Source organism: Clinocottus analis, unplaced genomic scaffold, assembly GCF_023055335.1.
Source record: "Clinocottus analis isolate CAN_PGR_092001 unplaced genomic scaffold, fCliAna1.0.p SCAF_16, whole genome shotgun sequence".
Classification (NCBI taxonomy): Eukaryota; Metazoa; Chordata; class Actinopteri; order Perciformes; family Cottidae; genus Clinocottus; species Clinocottus analis.
The window spans coordinates 9,640,899-9,661,182 of NW_027175887.1; the positions used below are offsets into that span (position 1 = coordinate 9,640,899).

Here is a 20,284-nt window from a genome sequence, read left to right on the forward strand (position 1 = left end):
GCCTCTCCCATGGTGGGCCTGTACCCTACACAGAGTAAGCACATGTTTCCCATTGTGGTTAAAAGGGAAGGGGATTAAAGTGTAGTGCAGCCGGAGCCACAGCCATACACCCCATGGTGGGATCACGGTACTCGCAGGCCTTTCAGTACTGCTGATGTAGCCTAGTTGGAAGTGGCTGGTGTGCAGGGAGAAGCAGTGGCCAGATCTATCAGATGGACTAGGCAGGGTTCCTCTAGAGCCCAAATATGAGGCCTTGCTTTAGGGCTCAGGAGGCAGACATGTTACCATGTTGACAGAACCGCCTGACTGAGGCTGGCAGACACTCACACAAATACAGGCACGGTAAGGATTATGAGGAGGTGTTGAAACTGAGCGGATTTGAGTTTTCAGAGGCCCGATTTTGTCCCTATTGAAAAGAGATCACCTTCAAAACCTTTTTTTTTAAAGACAAAAACAGAGGTAGAAAAAAAAAACATGGAGACTGAAACCTAAAGCAGAACACAAATTGTGTTAATGGTCATTGGTTTTGGCTGCAAAATATGAGGTTTTCACCGCAGGGCCTCAGGGTCAAATAGGCCACATTCAGGTGCCACAGGGGACAGTTAAAGCAGGAGACTGTGACTGTGCAGCCAATTAAAGGACACTTTAAAAAGGCAAATAGTGCAAGGGACATTGAGGAAGATATGCATAGTGGAGCATAACTGCACTTACCAAAAACTGCCAATTAACCAGCACCCCATGAAGCTCAGTTGTGACCGCTTCAGCTGGACAGCTTCCATGTGCAGCGAGAAAAAACACTTTCTGAGCAGCGTAACAAAGGATGTGGAGGGAGGGTCAGACTCTCTTTGAGGGTTTACTGAGCTGGATTCAATTCAAAATTTGGACCCAAGTCATAAAAGTTCAAACTTGACTTGCACTTGACTGCTCCGAAACCTGACTTGCCAAGAAACTTAAAATCCGACTATTAAGTCTCAAGTTTTGACCTTTGACCAAATGAACTGTTCTTAGCACCATGGATTGAAAATGAAAATGCAACATCTTAGAATAGAATAGCAGAGAATATTACCTTTACATCCATCTCTGTCAAAAATGACACTTCATTTGTGTAAAATTGTGATAATTACCACAGTATATGTATTCTTGAGTTAGAGCCAAAGATGTTTTGTGAGGTCACAGTGACCTCTGACCGACAATTTATAATCAGTTAATCTTTCAGTGCAAGTAGAGGTTTGTGCCAAATATGAAAAAAGCTGCTCAAGACTTTCCTGGAAAATCACGACAATGGTGCAAACGTGAGGTCACAGTGACCTCGATCTTTAGCCTCTCAGGTGGTGTTTGTGCCACTTTTGAAGACATTTTCTCCGAGCGTTTCTGAGCTATCACGATCGTCAGACTGGACCAAATGGATGGACAGACGGATGGACAAACCGAAAGGTCATGTTACACATTTTAAATCAGTCTATGTCAATGTCCGTGCCTTAACTCTTCTCAGTCATGCGGCATTGCAACTGCACTAAGAATATTGATTTTTAGTTGCCGGAGGTTACACTATGCATTCTCTATTTTTGACTTGCAATTTGCTTGCAGGTTTCTTGTCCTAAATGAGTTGAAACTTTGATCTACTTTGTCCCAAATCACGTCTAGTACACTTTGTGCCATCCAGTGAGATGTAGTTCTCACCCAGACAAGTTTTAGTCAAGTTATTCCAGAAGGATATGACGTGTCATCCTTAACCTCTTGGCCTCAACGCCCACACTCTTAAACAAAGATAATTACATACCTATGTCACAAAAATGTCTGTGAGTCTTGCGCTGGTGCATCTTCTTCTGTGTATGTTCGTGGGAGGAATTGTGGAGCAGCGTTTGTGTGCAAGTAAGTTTCGTGCAGAGTTGCAGGACTTTCTCACCCACAAAAACAAGTATAGCATGTCGTGTTTTTGACACTGGAAACATATTTATGTAGTGTTAGGGATCAGCTCTTTAAAAGGTCACATTGAACAAGTTAGGTCTGCTCAGTAAGCCCTGTTCCCTCTCTGATCCAGGTGACTCTGGGCCAATAGTTTCACAACACATAGGACAGACACGTAAGCACTCCGACTGCCTCATGACATCAGCCATTTCCGATTCCCAATGACGCCAAGCTGACGTTCAGCGTCTTTGATTAATTAGTTCCTATCGGGCTTTTTATGCGTTTCCTTTTTTTTTAACAAAAAAACACTCTCTGGAGCCCTAAATTTCAAGACCCAAATACGCCATCAGCCACAAGCTCAGCTGCAGAGCAAGATGCCCTGGCGTGGGAGAAGATATCTGCCCCAGAAACAGAGTTTTCCTATCACCACGGATCACAGCGTTACATGAGATGGAGTTAGAGGGGATATCTGTCTTAACTGCCTTGATTACAAACATCCTTCAGCGACACATGTGAAATGGCCCACACATGAAACACATTAATGCATCGGCGCACTAGAAGCACAATTTTGCATGCATGTGTGCACGCGCGTGTGTGCATATTGTCCATGTACACATTAACAAAACACACAAAACTCCTTGTGTAAATGCTGGGACTGCAACGGTGAAGAAAGGTGGGACCACATCAAGTCTAATCTAGCCAGGGATTAGGAGCGGACAAATATCACCAATAATAAACAAATGAGTAACGTTCTCGGTCTGTGTGGTTTGAAGCCCCCCGGTGTCCAGATAGAACCCGGCAGGATCTGGATCCAATCCCGGCTGTTTATCAGTGAGAGTAGAAACGGCCAGTTGTGAAAACTCCATGACAAACCCATAATGGCGAACACAGGATTCCAACCAATCGCTCCTCCCACTTTGTTTTACATCTCAGATCTGAGACTCAGCTTGATATTCAGACCAAAGGGGCCATTTTGTTACCACTACATTATGTTGGTATTGTAATGAAAGGCTACTACACATTTGAGATTTTGTTCAGATGTGTATATATCAGTCTATAATTTACTTTAAGAGTAAATCAAGATAACAGAGCAAAAATAAAAAGGTTTTAGGTCCGTTTAGAAAGGATTATTGTTTATATTAAATTATGCAGCTGTAAGGTCTAAACCCCTCCCAAATCATAGCACAATATGTGAACATTCTCTCTGCAAAGGTTGACTTTAATAAAGTGAAGCAGAACAAAGTTAGAGAGGGTTTAGTACAGAGAAAATCTGAAAATCTGTGACATTTAAATTTTCTCATGTACCAAGCCATATATTTCACTTGTGTATTAATTATGGTGTTCAATACATCCAAATAGAGAGGTTTGGGGCTTTTTGTTCTTCATAAAACAAGCTATGATTTACAGTTTTATACAACAATCGCTCAGTCTTTCGCCCTCGGGGGGGATTGGTTTTTAGATTCATAATCAAATTGGTAGCCCTAGATTAATATATTGGCCCTAATATGTTCCAATGTGACACGACTTGCCAATAACTTTGTTACAAACCAGAGGAACAGACCATACTTGTTTGTATCACTCCATGAGGTTTAATATTTGAGTGTCTGGAAAGTCCTCATGCTTCAGGGCAGAAGGGATTTTATGACACAAGTCAACACAAGAAAGAAAGCAGAGCAGCACACCTGTTTAGCATTATTGACAAATATTGATTACTTGTCAAGGAGTCACCATGGAGATTATTGCAGAGGAATGTTGGACAGATAAAGTGGGCCATAAATTCCTTTAAGTAGTAACAGGGTTGGCACATTAGCGAGCGAGTGTGATAAAAACAGAGATCAAAAGTAAAGCAGGGAAAGCAGTTTGTAATTTGGTCAGTTTTTTTGCGGCAAGGAAAAAGTGTGCAAGAGGTGAGAGGGATTCCACTGGAAATGCAGACGCAGCATGTTTCCCAGCTCCTTTGTCTTATGTGACATCAGATGAGATGCTCCAATAAGTCTCTACTTGGGTGAATGTTTGGAGGCCTTAATCTCATTGTGTGTGTGTGTGTGTGTGTGTGTGTGTGTGTGTGTGTGTGTGTGTGTGTGTGTGTGTGTTCAGAGCAATGTCTTCCCTTTGGTCTAATCCACCTATTTTGTTCCGCTCTACTGTTCAGATTCAAGGTGGAAAAGTGCCGAGACCACAACGTTTTGTCCTCTCCGTCTCTCTGGCCCACAGAGCTTTACCTGCTGGGCCCCTAGCCTCACCAAGCCTTCGGGACGCTGTTGCCTAAACCCTGTCCCCAAACATGTCCCCGGCATGCACAAAAGCCATCTGGGGTGCGGCTGAGAGCTTTAGCAACAAAATAACTCTTTCAATCTGCACTCTGCATGGTTCTGACTGCAGGGCGCTGAGGTCGCCAATACCAAGAAGACTCTTACTGGACTTCCTCCTCCTTCTCCTTCACCCCTCTAATCCTGGCCTACATGACTGACTCCGACTGAAAGCCCCACACGCCAGAGGTGGGAGCCAAAACCACTGTGAGATTCAAAAAAAGACCACCTGCTCAACAAACTAAATTGCACTCACTCAAGGCAATGGGGTACAGAGAGAATGAAAAGGAGGGGAGCAAGAGGAAAAAAAGAAGTAAGAATAAAGAGAAAGACAAGTCACTGCTCTCCCTCTGTGATCTAGGCAGACAAAAGAACAAATTGCATTTCTGCGTCATGACACCCGAGGGTCAAAATCGGCATAGGGTCCCTCTCAGTGCGAGTATGCTGATAACGGTACCATCAATTCCCAGTAGAGAGGCAGAGAGGTGCACAGGCCTACGCTTCAGCCTTTCATCTTGGCTTCTTTTGTATTCCGCTCCACTCTGTTGTCTCTCTCCTCTATTTGGCAGAATTGGCTGTTATTATTCCAAACAGCATTATCTTTATTAATGCCACAGGTCTCAGGACTGTGCACTCCCCGGGAGCTGGGGTCCGGAGAGAGCTGCAACCAATCTCCCTAGATAAAAGCTCAGCGGAGAGCTGTATGCAAGCCAGACGGCTCCAACAGGCCTTCATCCTCCCTCCTCATTCCCAGAGAGAGGTATAGGCCCTACAAAGACTAAGATGTGGCTTTAATCTTAGCACTTTCAGTCGGAAACATTTGAACTGAGATCAGCTCTCTGGGAGGCTATCAGAAGCCACCGGTCACAACAAACAAATCGTATTTGAGTAAATACATGAAATAATATTTGAAAGTTGCAAAAATAATATTATCCATAATGACTAAGTTTTGAAAACCTGGATATTGAGTGAAAGGCTCTGCAGTCACGAGCTGTTCCAGCTCTAAGTCGTGGAACTGTATCTCCTGGTGGTCCAGTTTATGAGTGTGCTCATATCTACTATGGCTTATAATGTTGGTGGCTCGTATGGACTTGGAGCTGAGGCAGTTGCCCGAAGTCAGCCATGCATGACGAGTTATTCTAAAGGTGGTGTGGAGAGCTGACGTGTGGCCGGGCCGGGCCAGAGCAGCGGCTGGGGTCTCGGCTTAGTGCCTCAGGCCCCTCGCTCCAGTGGTCACACAGCATCAGCTCCCGGCCCGAGCCCGGACACTGATTTATGGGACAGGGGGATTACCATCAAACCAGCCGTGAGGACCACCCAGCTGGTGGCACAGGACGACAGCCGCACAAACAGACACAGGCGCACACATTCAAATATACTAAATATATTCGCACAAGCACTAACATTGACCTTTTTTTTCTACACAGATACCCACAGCCTTAAACAAACAGACTTGAACGCAAGCAAAAGCGTTGCTATATTAGATGTTAAAGATTAAAACCCTCTGGAAATAAACAAGCATGAAAAGCTGCACATGTCATTTGTAATGACTCAGTTAACCACTCAAGTGCAGTGGGAGGGATTAGTTTGCTGAGGCTTCCTCATTACCACAGAGCGAGGGAGCCAACTTTGCTCATCGGGGTTCATATGTATCTACAGGATGTGCCTGGTTAGAAGTAATTCCTCTCAATCACGTCATACCTTTTCTCTTTTTTCTCACTTGAGTTTACAAAATGCATAATTAAAGAGTGACGACTTGTGTAATTTTCTCTCTCAACTGATCTGGGTCCAAAACAAGAACGTTCCATGTAGTTACGGACGGACAGCTCAAACCCTGTCTTTCATCAAAACTTTTGTGAATTCTCTCAACTCGGTGACAATGAACAATTGTTCTTTTGCTCGATAAAAAAAGGTCTGGACACATCTCACTTTCATTCCAAATGCATTCACCATCCTAATACTTTTCCACCAAGTCAAATTTTCTTACAGGAACATGTGTGAATACACCGAGCAGGAGAGGAGAAGAAAAAAAAGGAAGAAAAGCACATATTTCTCACTTGCCAGGGCGCAGTGCAGCTCAACCTCAAGGCACCAGTTGAATGAGCCGAACAATAAGAGTCAATGACAAATCGGACGTGGTGCATTCCTTGGGCAAACACTCACTTCATAAAGGGAGACGGGTAGGCAAACACTCACCTGCCCTAAGCTAATAACTCTTGTGAGGGCAAACACAAAAACACACACACACACACACACACACACACACACACACACACACACACACACACACACACACATAAGCTTCAATATGTTGAGACAATGATGGGAATTAAAACTGCTCAAAATTGCAAAAAAAAAAAGAGAAAGTACCACATTTCATCTTTGGGAGCATTTTTTTGGGGACAGAAATAATAGCAATGAGAAATGCAGGAGATCTGTGTGTCTTTGTACTTGGTACTGAGCTATGTGACGTGTGGAAATCGACTGGTACACATTTATAATGTATATGGTAGGCTCACTAATTTTAGAGTTTCTCTTAATCATTGCATTGCAAAATTAACCAGAAGATGAGATATTTTTACTAAGGCCATCACAATGGCTGAAAGAGGAGAATTTAAAATGCTTTTACAAAATGTATTTCATACTAAGCAGCACATTATAAACCACGTCTGTATGAACCCTCCTTGTAGTGTCCATTTGTGATCGTGCGGTTAAAAATGTCTATGTGTGTGTGTGTGTGTGTGTGTGTGTCGTGAGATCATCAATGACTGTAATTACTTTTTTAATGAATTACTTAATTACTTTCGGCATTCTTTCCCAGCAGAGCAGAGCAAAGCTTGAGTGACAGCAGCGCTTCTCTCAGTGGGATGCACCCTCAACACTTCCTGACCATGTGACTTCCTTTCAGCTGCCTTTTGATTGGACGCTCACAGGCGACGAGAATGAAGAGAAGAGGGGGCGCTTGTGGCGGGGAGCTGGTTGGCAGCGAGCACGAGAGAGAAAACAAATTCTTGCCCCATTTCCATGGAGATGAGTCAACAGCAGGGTGTGGGGAGGCGGGAGGGGGGGTCAGAGAAGGCCGGGGGGTTGTGGGGCACAGGCCGACCTGCTGTAGTTAACAATTCATCCCCGTATCCGGCTCCCAAATGATTGGGCAAACACGGAGTGCTGCGGAGTCAAAAGGGCCCCGAGGGGCTGAGAGAGGGGCATCACCCTGGGGTGACACGCTGACAGGCACACACTGGTCGGTAGAGGGTGGACCAGCTGAATGAGGGAGTAAGGGATAGTGGGCACCAGTGGGGAGGAGGGGGAGTGGGGGGCTGATGGGATGTGGGAGAGGGGCTGAATGCATCGAGTACTGCAGGCTACAACACAGTCCCAAAACAATACTAGTGGCTGTGTGCCTTTAAGAAGCTGTGTGATTAAATGCTTTGAGTTAAAAAACAAACATGTTCACAATCTCTTTGGCACATCACAACAAATATATTCTTCATGTGAACCTAAATAATTCATATTTGGCTCCCAGATGTGACAACTGGGATTGCAGTTTTGTGAGATATATGAGTCTCAAGAAGAGTAACATTAACGGTCTGAGGTATACGTCTTCTTTGTTACGGATAGTAAAAAACATCCAACACACCTGAGCGACAAGAGCTGGAAGGTAAAACACCACAGGACACGTTTTCTTTGGAGAAAATAAGAACACAACATCACCTTGTGGTCGCTAAACCGGGACACACGGTTAAGCTCACGGCCATAGTGTGCTCGTGGTGTTTCAGTTCTCTCCTGTAAACTTCTGCTTGGACTATTTGCAGTCTTTAGAAAAATATAGGCTACTCACCAGAAATTCCCTGGGAAGCAATTAAAGGTTGACATCTCATTCCAAGAACTTGGATTCCTTCACTGTGAAAAAAAAAATCAAAAGAGGACAAACGTCACTTCATAAAACTACAGCATATAGTATTCCATTGCTATATGTGCTTCACTCCCAACTCCATTTGTCCAGCTGGGTTCATTTAGGTAAAACAGTGTCGGAGCATGTAATACGAGGCACGGATGGAAAACGGTTAAAAGTCTCAACCCACAGGACCAGGTTCCCAAACATTGACCGCTTTACCTTGACGCCGAGCGGCGCTTAACAATAATGGGTCAGGGACAGAAATAACAGACGGGCGACAGGCGGATCTCGTCAATGTCACATCATACTTAGTCAGCATAAACTGTCACTAAATGCACTGTCATGGCGGCAAAGCAAATCTCAACATCCAATTGGCCATTTTACTTTGAAAGTGTTGAAATGTCCCCATTACAGGTGACCATTCGCTGGGCAGCGGTGTTGGGAGGGTGTGTTATCAGTGAGGACCCGCTACTGGTCTCTACTGCCACTCACGTCAGAGCGCAGGGTGTTCACAAACACGGCTTCAGCATGTCGTTCCTTTGAGTGGGATTTGGTATCCTAATCTACCAAACCAATCTTATAAATGAAAAACAGGACTGCATCATTCATAATGGGACTGTCAAGAGAAAAGAGAGGCGAGAAAGGAACAAAAACAGAAGGAAAAAGTGCGATGGTGATAAAAATAGCAGATGTTGAGAGTCACTTCTCGAAAGGTGTGTCATTCAGGGAGTTTGGGACGAACCTTTGGCCGTGGCAGAGCTCTAAATTTAGAATATTTACAAAAATAAAAAGTGAGTTCAGTCGCTGGCACTGGAACTTTCTCCTCCCCGTTTATGACCTCAGTGGTGCAGCCGGCGTCACTCGTGACGAAACACAAACCATATAAAACAACAAAAAAAGACCTCCTCAAATACTGTGAGCACACGAGGAAACAACCACAAATGAATGTTCCCTGTAAATGATCTTATTATGGCAATCCGAGTCCAGATCAACAGAATAATATGGTTTTGCACATTCTAAATTTAGAGCAGAGTTTGGGCATGAGTTACCTTTTACATAACAGCTTTGGACAGAACAGTCTCTTGTTTGATATGCAGCAAATGGAGACCTAAACGAACCAAACTTGCTATGAATGCACACTTGACTGTACAGAAATGAAGGGAGTAAAAGGATGTATGAGAGCAGCTACTGTGTTTGTGAACTGTTCTCTACATGCCGATGAGGCTGTGTGTGTGGCGGGCTGAGGAGGATGCCCCTGGGCCAGGCTGAGCAGTAAGCGAAGCAGAAGTCCCATCTAAGCTCGAAAGCATGCGAGTATTAGGCCTGTAACTAAAACACAAGCATAAACACAGGCGATGTTAGGGATTACACGCTGCCATACCGCCGCAGGAAACCACAGACAGCACAGGTGGAACCGTCACCACGGACACATTCTTCTTCCCCATCTCCGCTCTGCCACTGGAGGTCTGACGGACAGCTCATCATCTCCCTTTGTTGGCTGTGTGAAACTTGCGTAAACATCTGTAGGCATTTGTGCATGTGTGTGTGTGTGTGTGTGTGTGTGTGTGTGTGTGTGTGTGTGTGTGTGTGTGTGTGTATGTGTGTGTGAAAGAGAGCGTGTGGAGTGGGAGCCACAGGTGAGGAGGACACGCACACACAGACACACATACAAGGATTTGAATGGCCTAATGTCATGTCAGAGAAGCCTTGCAGCACAATACCACACACTCGACAAATCTTTCCTTTGAGACACCTACATTTCTTATTATTCGTCTCATTTTCCTTTAAAAGTTGAATCAGATCTGATACATAATGATATCTGTTACTGTAGGACCAATAAATAGGATGTTTTGAAATGTTTTCTGGAGAAGGATTTCGATTGAGCGAGAGCAGCAGGGATGAAGGGAGAGACCGGGCATTTCCTCAGTAAACAGCACCCTCTAGAGCAACACCATACACTTGTATTGTTGCTGCCTGTCTTTTCATAAACAGCCGAACATTATATGTCTCATTAGTAACAATTACTTCATGTAGAAATACCCCCCTAAAAAACTGTTGATTGTTAAAATGAGAAAATCAGACAAGCTCAAAGATTTACGGTTGTTTACAGGCAGGTTGTCTTGTTTCTGAGCCACATATGAAGGATTACAGAGGTGAGGTCGAACCGCTCATTTTCCCAGTGTGAGTTGATAATGAGGCAGGCCGTCATTAAGATGTTGGCTTTAATCGTGTGCAGGGTTATTAGGGGAGGTTTACTGTACACAGGAGAGATTAACACAGGCCACGCATGGCAGAAAGAGCTGAGGAGGCCAACGATAAGCCAGCTACCCACAACCGTGAAGCGGGCTGAGAAATATGAGCGCACAGTAGGACATGAAACCCAGCAGGACAAACCTCTCCCTCTCTCTCTCTCTCTCTCTCTCTCTCTCTCTCTCTCTCTCTCTCTCTTTCTCTCTCTCTCTCTGCCTCATTCGCCCTCACTCTCTGTTCACGTCAAATCATGTTACACAACCACAAAGGAATGCCTCGTATATCAGAGACAGATTTAAAACAAGCGGAAAGAAAAAGCACATTAAAGAGAGGATCGCAGAGGGATCTATAGAAGCGATGGGTGTTGTTTGGTTCCTTTCTTTTTGTATAAAAGGACAACATGGCAGGGAGCTTGGCAGTAGTATAAAGACACACTGCAGTGACATACAAGTCCAGACGCATACGCACCGCACTACTTCACACATGCTTACATAAACTAAATCAGCCCGAGACGGCGTTGTGTGCACCGAACAGGGAGCACTACATGTTTCCTCTATATTTTTCCATGCCATTAATAAAAATAGACATCGTACTGTTTCGATACATTTTTTTGGATTTTAGGGAACACTTGGAAATCAATCATGTTATGAGCTTTCAAACTTTCCCACAGAATTCCCACCCCTTTTATTTTCCGTGCCTTTGACCCAAATACATTAAAGCAGCACTCAATTAGGACAGCACACTCGTATGCTACTTAAACACGGCACAGAATACCCATATTAATAAGACCCATTTAAAAAAAGAAAAGTATATTTCCTATAATGTAGAGAGTGGAAAGTCCTTCATTAAATACAATTAAAAGAGAAAAAGTGTTAAAGCTGTGAACTGAGGCCAAAACGGAGCTGAACTTCCTCGGTTTCATCACACTTGTGTTTCATCAACCCTCCAAGGCGAAAGCACGGATTTGATCTTCAGCAACATTATCCTGGTCTTTGTTGCTTTATCTCATTCAGTTGCACAACTAATCAACCACAAAAACCGGAGATGGAAACGAACATTTCACAAGCACGGTCTGACTGCATTAGGAGAAGGGGCGTGTGTGTGTGTGTGTGTGTGTGTGTGTGTGTGTGAGTGTGTGTGTGTGTGAGTGTGTGTTTATGTGTGTATGAAGTTAGCTGAAGGTCATAGTGGTGAAGTATTAGAGCACTGTTTGCTCTCCTCCATGTACTCTTGGGGACCAGCCAGTTTGAGAGTTTGAACAGTGACGTGTGAAACCCGTAAAAACAGGACATAGCGCTGCTCTGTTTGCTTAAGAACACCCAAAGAATGGAGTGCCATTACAAAACAAATCCCTCAGCCTGCATTCCTCCTGTCCATCAAACTCTACCTGTTGAACAAGATATGACACAGAGCGGAAAAGGTAGTTACAAGAAGATCTACTTCGTGAGGAAAGACTTGCAATTTGTTCAAAAGGTGTCCGCTTTCTAGTTTTCATATCTGACCCACGCATGCACAGGTTTGCATGAGCATATATTCTCTCCTTTGAGTAGGAACATGTGCAAACAAACACAGGGAGAAAACATTGCTTTTAAGTATGCATTAATCACCAAGAACCCTAATGGGAAATAATGGAAATATTGTCAATATTTACATTGTGCTTATATATTTATATTTCATTTTGTATAAATTGTTTGACAGAACTCACAAAGAATCTGATGAAGTTAATTACATTTTGACAGTGGCTTTTGCATTATGATCATTGTGGTGCAACAAACTGTAATTAAGTCCAACTGTAATTCTGTGTTTAGTATAAACTACAGAATAATAACAGTTGGACTTATTTACAGTTTGCTGCACTGAGCTAGAGCTGCATGCAATAATTAAAACTAAAATAAAAATGTACTTTTGAGTCAAACAACATCTAACACACAATATGCACGTATTGCAGATTCTAAAATATGGTTTAATATCATTGTAAAACTGATAACTTTGGGATTGTTGATCAGAAATTTAGATGGTTTTGTCACTATATTTTTTGACAATTTCAATTCGGGGAAAAAAACAGATCATGGCAGTAATTAGTGATTTATTAATATTTATTTTTTAATCCATCTTTTATTTTACTTTTTTATTTTACATTAACTGATTCATTTAGTTCATAACACATGAAGTTCATAATTACGTAAATGTTATTCACATTTCAAGGTGACTGTTTCAAAACCACAAACATTATTTAATATACAGTAAATGAAATAGTGTTTAATGCCCCCTATATTTTTAATGCAAGATAAGGGGACGCAGCACATGCTCACAAAAGCCAATTACTTGCTATTATATATTGAAAATGATCAAATATAAGCAGCAAATGACTTAATCATGAAAATACTTGATTTTTCACGAGATTCCCCATTAATTGAATCTTACGTTTTGAAACAGCAACGGCAGCCCTGCTGTCGACGGCTGCCTTCTGTCCAGTATCTGTTATATGAAACATTTTAATGATGTTTTCAGCAACGTGCCCTTATGTAACATGTGATTCAGCCCATAAAAACAAACGGATGGATCCGATAGTAAAACTGGGGGTGACACTGGGTGGAAATCCATCAATTTGAACATATGAAAGGGGAAAGAGGCACCACGAGATTCCAGCCCCCTCCCCTCCCTGCCATCATCCTCGTATCAGAGGAGCCATTGGGAGAACTGGATGTGATTTGTATGTGTGTTTTTGAAGAGGGGTGCTCATAAACAGCCATGAAAGGGGCCCCTCTATTCAGCCCGCGAGCAAAGATGCGCTTCATTGGGCCGGTCTTTTGTTTTCCGCTGTTCACAAAACCTTAAGCACAGGAAAAAAAAGGGGTTGATTCTCTCAATGTGTGCTGGCCCAAATGATGCCATTAGATTGGTGCCCGCTTTGGGTGAAAAAGGCTTCAGTAGCGCTTGAAGTGATTTAAAAGGTGCAGGAGAGAGCTGCCTGCAAATCCTGTTTGAGAATAACACTGGAGGAGAATGGGGAGGCAAAATGCCAAGCTCGTAATCATTCTATAGTATGCAAAAATGCTCTCAACTCCATAAGTGCCGTGGATGTTAAAACAAAAGATGCGGAACATTCCTTTGTCACGTGATGAGGGTCAATGTGCCGCGGTAGTGCGTGGGGTCAGGAAGTTCACCAAAGTTCCCACGCTGCCTCACACCATACGATTACGGTTAAAGCCCGTAACACTCTTCATTATTGGCAGTGGGAATTTTGTTTCCGAAAAGGTCCGGCGCCCAAGTGCTCTCACAGGGATGAGCCATCAGAAAAAAATGTCCTTCCTCTTCAGCATGACAAGGCTAACACAAAAAAAAAAAAAAATGTTCACATGAAGCTTTGCAGGTAGGCGAGTGATGTCACAGTGGAACAACAACTAACCAGTACAGGTATGTCATCTATTAATACAGTTTACACTATTTAGAAAGAGTCTGGAACTATTGCAATCATGCGAGCAGCTGATGGTGTGACAATGACAGCCTGCCAGTGGCATTGTGCAGGCATGTCATCACGGTGCCCGCTCGCCGACAGCAACCTAATAGGCATGAGAACCTCGCAGTGTCAACAAAAGGGACAGTGCCAAACAAAACCACTTGTTGTGAGTGAGAGGGCTCCTGAACAGGCTAGGTCCGGTTCCACTCCGCTCAGCCTTCATTTCCATTATTCCCGTTTCCATTTTCTCCTTGACGTCTCAGCTACCGGGATGAACTCTTTCTATTTGTTTTCTCTCACAGATGATGCCAACCACGCAGATGCTCAGATGAGCTTTTCAGGGTTTTAATTATTATTGTATTTGACTGTTGTTGTTGTTACTGCTGTTGCCCAATAAAGGGCTGGCAATACCACTATAGCAATTATGAATAATAAGCTCGAAGGTAAAGGTTATGAGTGATTATTATCTGATTATTATATTTAGTGGTTATATGATTATTGACCTGTTAATATAGTCTCGTAATTACTTGAGAGTTTTCCTCACTCCACAGGCCGTGACAAAAACAATTGTGTATATAGAAATAAAATGATCAAAGCAAAAGTGCCGGAGAATTATCATTAGAAATGACTTAATGTCCAGGTGAGCTGACGTTAAGTTGGTTGGAGAAATTTAGTTTGCCAGCTGTCTGCAAAGACACCACCTCTGATTGCACACCACAGGGTTGTCAAATACACCGAATACCTCACTTATCAGCGCTCGTTAGAAACAGTTTGAGATAAAGTTTCTGCTGTAGACTACAGTCACCTCTGGGACGTAGTAACTTGATGTGGACAAACTGATTTCTCCTCCGCAAGCATTCATATCTACTGGAAAAGATACTGAATGAACCAACTCTTGAATTGCACTTCAAGGGAGACATAATGCTGGGTCCTGCAAGGAAGCTTAAGCACTGAGCAGAAAAGGCTGTGAGGAGGAATTTGAACTCAATACAACAGCATTGTGTTTCCCAAATACTGTATGATATATAAAAGATAATACAATGAAAAACGCAAGAAGCTACTCTGCAAATATTTGATAATATCTTCTGGAAAGGAAAGCAACCGCTCGACAGATTACAGTAATCATTCAAACTCATCGTAGAGTGTTGCCAAAATATTCTTGGAAAAAAAGGCCAGGACTGCACATGTTCTTTCACATAAAAAACAAAACAAAACATAATTTGTCATGTCAACAAAAAAAACATTGACAGATGTGTCCATCATCCTAACACTGAGATGAGCCTCTGTTATTGTAATTCCAATATCACTCGTGACATCCAACACTTCTTGAACAAAATCAGTCGTGCATCCTGGGTTTCTGTCAGGCAGCAACCTCCGGTTCTGCCAGGTGAAGCCAGAGGGGAAGTGTAGTAAAACGTGCATCTCTCTGCTGGCCAGCACGGGGCGACTGGCCCGGTTGCAAACATCTGATTCTATGGAAGTCTATGAGAAAATGACCCTACTTCTCACTGGTTTTATTACCTCAGTAAACACAGTAAACATTAGTCTCTGGTCTCAATTGCCAGTTCCACGTTCTTTAGGAGAACACATTTACATAGTTAGTCAAATCCTAACTGATTCAAGACAATATGTGGTGTCATTCTCTCACGCCTGGGGGTTGATTATGCGTTTGGTCGTGTGTGTACGTTCAGGCGTGTGTGCACACCTGTCTGTCCGTCCACCCCTAATCTCAAATATGACTGGACCTATCAGCCTAATACTGTTTGAGGCTGATTTATGACCATATGCTCAAGGACTTCTCAGGGTTGTGGTGATTCACGATTGACTATTTTGAAAAACGTTGAACGTTGACAGACGTTTCTATACCGCCATTCACTGCTGACTCCTCACTCCTCCTAACTGGCTGGTATAAAGCCGCAAGTGATCAACAACATGTTTCACTTTGGAAACTTGTTTCTGCTACGCATCAGGAATCGTTCCAGTCCAGATTTGCTCGCCTCGGCGCGTCGCAAACATCAGTCCAGTTGTACTCCTGATCTATTGTTCCATCAAGCATGATGCATATGATTGTGTGTGTGTGTGTGTGTGTGTGTGTGTGTGTGGTTGAGAGAAAGAGAGAGAGAGAGAGAGAGAGAGAGAGAGAGAGACAGAGAGAGAGAGAGAGAGAGAGAGAGAGAGAGAGAGAGAGAGAGACAGACAGCTGTTGCCGATCGGAGCAGAGGGAAAGTTTTGCAGTCAAGTTGTTGAAAGAAAATGTGCAGTGTAGGTTACAGTTTGCCCATTAATAAACGCTGCTAAAATACTCCTCAATATACCAAATGAGTTCCCATGTCTTGCTTCCCAGCTGCTGGACAAGAGGGAAGTGAGAGTCTGTGGGATTACAAACCGGTCTCCGGACCGATCCAGAGTGGAAGCGACTCTTCTCAGGCTCGGTTGCTCCAAAGTGCCCTTTTCTGGGATCGCCAACGCTCCCGTGTGAAACTAGGTGAATCGAGTTGAACCTACAGGCCATGATGTCAGTGGAAGTCTTCACCGGGACGCTTGATATGGCTCCTGTGGGCTCCTGCTGATAAGATTGAGGAGCAGGTCATGAGGAGACCCTCAGCCAACTGCTTGTCGGCTAACAATGCTGCCTCAGTCTCAGCTATCAGGACATCTCCCCACAGACCTCATGTGGGCTCGCCGGACAAAGGTAATCGGGACTCTTAGAATGCAACCAGTTCTTCTTGCAGGAAACCATTAACCGCCATCTCCACCCTATAAAGCCTCTTTTTTTTTCTCATGAACATACAGGATAGAAACTTGTGCATAAACACATTTTATGTCGTTTATTGGCAGGAAACACTACATTCTGATGGTAGCCGCATGGCACTTCTGCAAGCACTCACGTTGTGCTTTGTGTCAAGCAAACATTCCCCACTTGTCCTCTCTGTGGTGACCCTCCTTGCACAAGCATCGCCGCAGACTCTCTGTCGAACCGGTTGGTGGAGAAATTCACTGTTCGCTGTGATGCCCGTTGTCGTGGATACGCCCAGGTGTTGCTCACAAGCCAACGCAAAAGGAATCAGAAAGCCGAGGAGGTGCTCGCTAATCCTCCTCCATACCAAAGTGTGTCAATAATCAGGAATGCACCGCCTAAACTAAACTATTGTTCCCCTGCCAAGAAAATCACAAATATAAGCACTGACACTGCCTCTGGGCATGGCCGTCTCCGGGACTGGAAAAGAAATGAACTGAAGAGAAGCAACGAGATTCAGAGACGGAGGAGGGACGCTTTGAAACCTCTCCAGACAGCTTAATAGTCTAAATCATAAAAAATAAAAAAAACCTGGGGGGTGGGGAGTGTATAGTGTTGTCCAGTTGGGGATTGACTAAAGCTGAGTAGTCGCTTTTCTTTTCATACAGTCGGACAAAGTCAGAGCTCCCGAGAAGACCAGCTGCTGTCAACAGTTGGAAGGCTTTGAACTCGCACTAAGTCCTGAGACAGCAGGAAATATCCTCTTCACTTCTTTGAACTCAGCCCCATTAGAGATCAATTCAGAACATAAAATGTAATAGAAAAAATAATCTCACAAGGATTTATACAGACGCCCTTTACAATGGCGTCTGATCTTTGTGGACAAAAAGCCAAACAGAAGTAGCGGTTACCTGCTGTTCATCCAGTAGGGAGTACATTTTTATTACTTTGCTCCTGAGAATGCTATGTGGCCTCGTTCACAATGACCGGGGACTCTCTCAAAGCCATTTGTCTCCTGTGTCTTCAGTCTTATGCTTCTTACTTTTGGGTTGGGTGAATGCTCGCTGACATGTTAAAGACACATCTTGACATAACTGTTTTACACTAAACCACAGCTCATACTTTAAGATCAGACATGCAGACATGAGTTCTGAGTCCATCATACGCAAGACAAGACAATAGCTTGCCTGTTGTCTCTTCTCCTCTGTGTGTGCGTATGTGGGTGTGTGTGATTTTAAATGTTGCGGTACGACAACACAGAGAAGCTCAGAAGCAGGCAAACGGATGCGGCCGGAGTGGTGAGACCATCGTGGAACGCCCCGGCACTGAAAAGGTCCTCCTGAGAGCTTTATTGTGTGGGGCAGCTAGCCGCAGCCAGTTCCATTTCCCCGAGATGCGAGGTCTCGCTGCAAGCCTCAACAATGAGCGTCGTTGTCGTGCAGCACTATTATCTTTTTTTGCACATTACTGCAAATGACAGGAGAGGGTAGTGTGTTGAATGAGCCCATTTAATGAGCTCCAGGTATGTGCTTGTCATAAAATGAGAAACTAATTCAAACATCTGCACAGCTGAGCTCATGTGCTTTTATTTGAAAAGCTGCTATGCAGAAAGTCTTTTTTTTTTAGCAGTATTCGCACTGTGGAAATGCAGTCAACTATTTCTGATCTCAAATATATTATCACAAAACACCTTGGGATATTAAACTGAAATCTTTGGGGACTAACGGAAATTTAAATTTGGCCCAAATTATGAAGAAAATACTGGTTTGTTTGGGTTCACAATTTCAAGTGAGTAGGGCTTGAGGTTATATGGATGCATTTGTTACTTGCTGGTAGACTTTTTGGTAGTTTAACCATAGTGGCTATGCTCAATGTGGATTTGAAACAAACAAACAAAAAACATCTTCCACTTAAGGTTGTTTTTTCCACAGCTGGTGTGTTTTAAGTGATAATCCGACAATGCACACCACAACCATGAAGACAGATGCGCACATTTTCAGGAAGTCTTAAATCACTGGAATTTTTCTCATCTGTACAAATAAACCACAAAGGTTCCTGAGGCTGATTGAATAACTATACACTTGGCGCAAACGCACCCTGAAGAGCTAAAATCACAGATCATCTTGTTAAGTCAACAGGTCAGAGACAATCAGACAATCGCAATCAGAAGCACTTGACCCGCTGTGCTAGATTACAGCTCAGCCTGAACTTGACCCTTGTGTCACCTGGTTTAAGAGCCTGCATTTTAGACGCAGCTGGTTGGTTGAGGATCATCTGACTCCAGACATGAACCACTTGGCCCTCCTCTCTTGGCAAGTGCTCACTCGTCCTGATGTCATGCGTCTAATTGCACACGGTGCGTGGGATGTGAAGTCTGATATAAGGTACATTGTTGACTGTGTGCGCGGGCTTGTGTATGTCATCAGGAGCCAAGCTAACACTCGCCTGCAGCAACACACACACACACACACACACACACACACACTCATGTCTTCACCCGCCACAACCTATCATTACCGCTGTCACGTAGCCACCTCCGCAGCGGGCCTCACAAGCCCCGACAACCACCGGCACACACACCTGGAGGGCCAAACACTTAGTTCCCAGCCCTGTACTTCGTAAACACACACACACATACACCCACACACACACACACACACACACACACACACCTATTCATATCCTGCAGCCTCAGCTTCCACCTTGCCCCTCCCATTCGCTGTAAAGTATGTCTCCCTTTTCTATCTCCCAGACCACAAATACTTTAGTGCCATTAAATTTATTTCCTTTGTTATCATTGTCCACACGAGCTGCGTGAAACAGCACACAAATGGCAGAGCCCGGTTGGCAGCTGCAGCCAGGCTGCTCCTGTGACTAGACAAACAATCGTTCGCAGTATGTGTTTGAGAGCAAACACAGTACGGAGAAATGGATTCTGAGAAGTTAAACGGCAAGAAAAGGATTCTCTCCTCCAGTTTGGGATTTTAATGCTACAAACCGCATATTAAACTGCTAGGTCCTCCTCCCTCTTGCATATTTCTTCATCTATGTTTGCTTGAGCTAGGGCAACTTCCGAGTGTACACGGTTGAAAGAACACATAGGACCACTGAGCAAACATCCGTCTGACGTTGCACACCTCGGCACAGCCCGCCCGCCACACATGCGTGACCTTTACAAAAGCCATCACGTAACAAATCAGCATAAAGAAAATAGTTGGATGAACCCAGGCTGCCAGTTGAGGGCAGCTCAGTACAAACAGACACTTAAGTTCCAATCAATTGAAAGAACAATGGGGGGCGACTGGAACGTGCTACCCCAACAGACGTCTTTGAAAAAGACAAGAATCACTGTGGTGTTTGTCCTCTTTTGTCATGTTACAAGGTTGGATTGCGCCTGCTTGCTCTGCACCCTTTTCTATTCAGCGAGGGCTTAGCGTGTTGCAGGTTACTCTGAAAGGTGTGTGGAACCTGAAACTCACAGTCTTTAAAAGCAGACTCTGCAAATGGAGAATCCTGAAAAACAGCATGTCATGTGCTGAAGGCTTAGTTTTCAAGAAACTAAATGCAGATTATCTTAAAAATCTGGGAATTTTCTTTCAAGAACCATGAACATGAGCGGGTTTTCTTTTAAATTAGCAAGTGGAGCACGCAGTGGAATGGCGTGTGTGTATAAGATATACAGTACAGTTTGCAGAGCATGTAGAGTGGGAAGAAAGAAAAGA

The 20,284-nt window shown here is 43.8% G+C and overlaps 1 long non-coding RNA gene across 3 annotated transcripts in view; it reads right to left on the reverse strand.

The window, feature by feature from the left end:
• The window catches only part of LOC137786720 (uncharacterized), a 50,932-nt gene that overhangs the window by 7,943 nt on the left and 22,705 nt on the right, over nucleotides 1-20,284 (reverse strand). For all 3 annotated transcript variants that reach the window (XR_011077596.1, XR_011077597.1, XR_011077595.1), the window contains exon 2: nucleotides 8,059-8,120. This is a non-coding gene — a long non-coding RNA (uncharacterized lncRNA). The remainder of the gene's footprint in view (nucleotides 1-8,058; nucleotides 8,121-20,284) is intronic.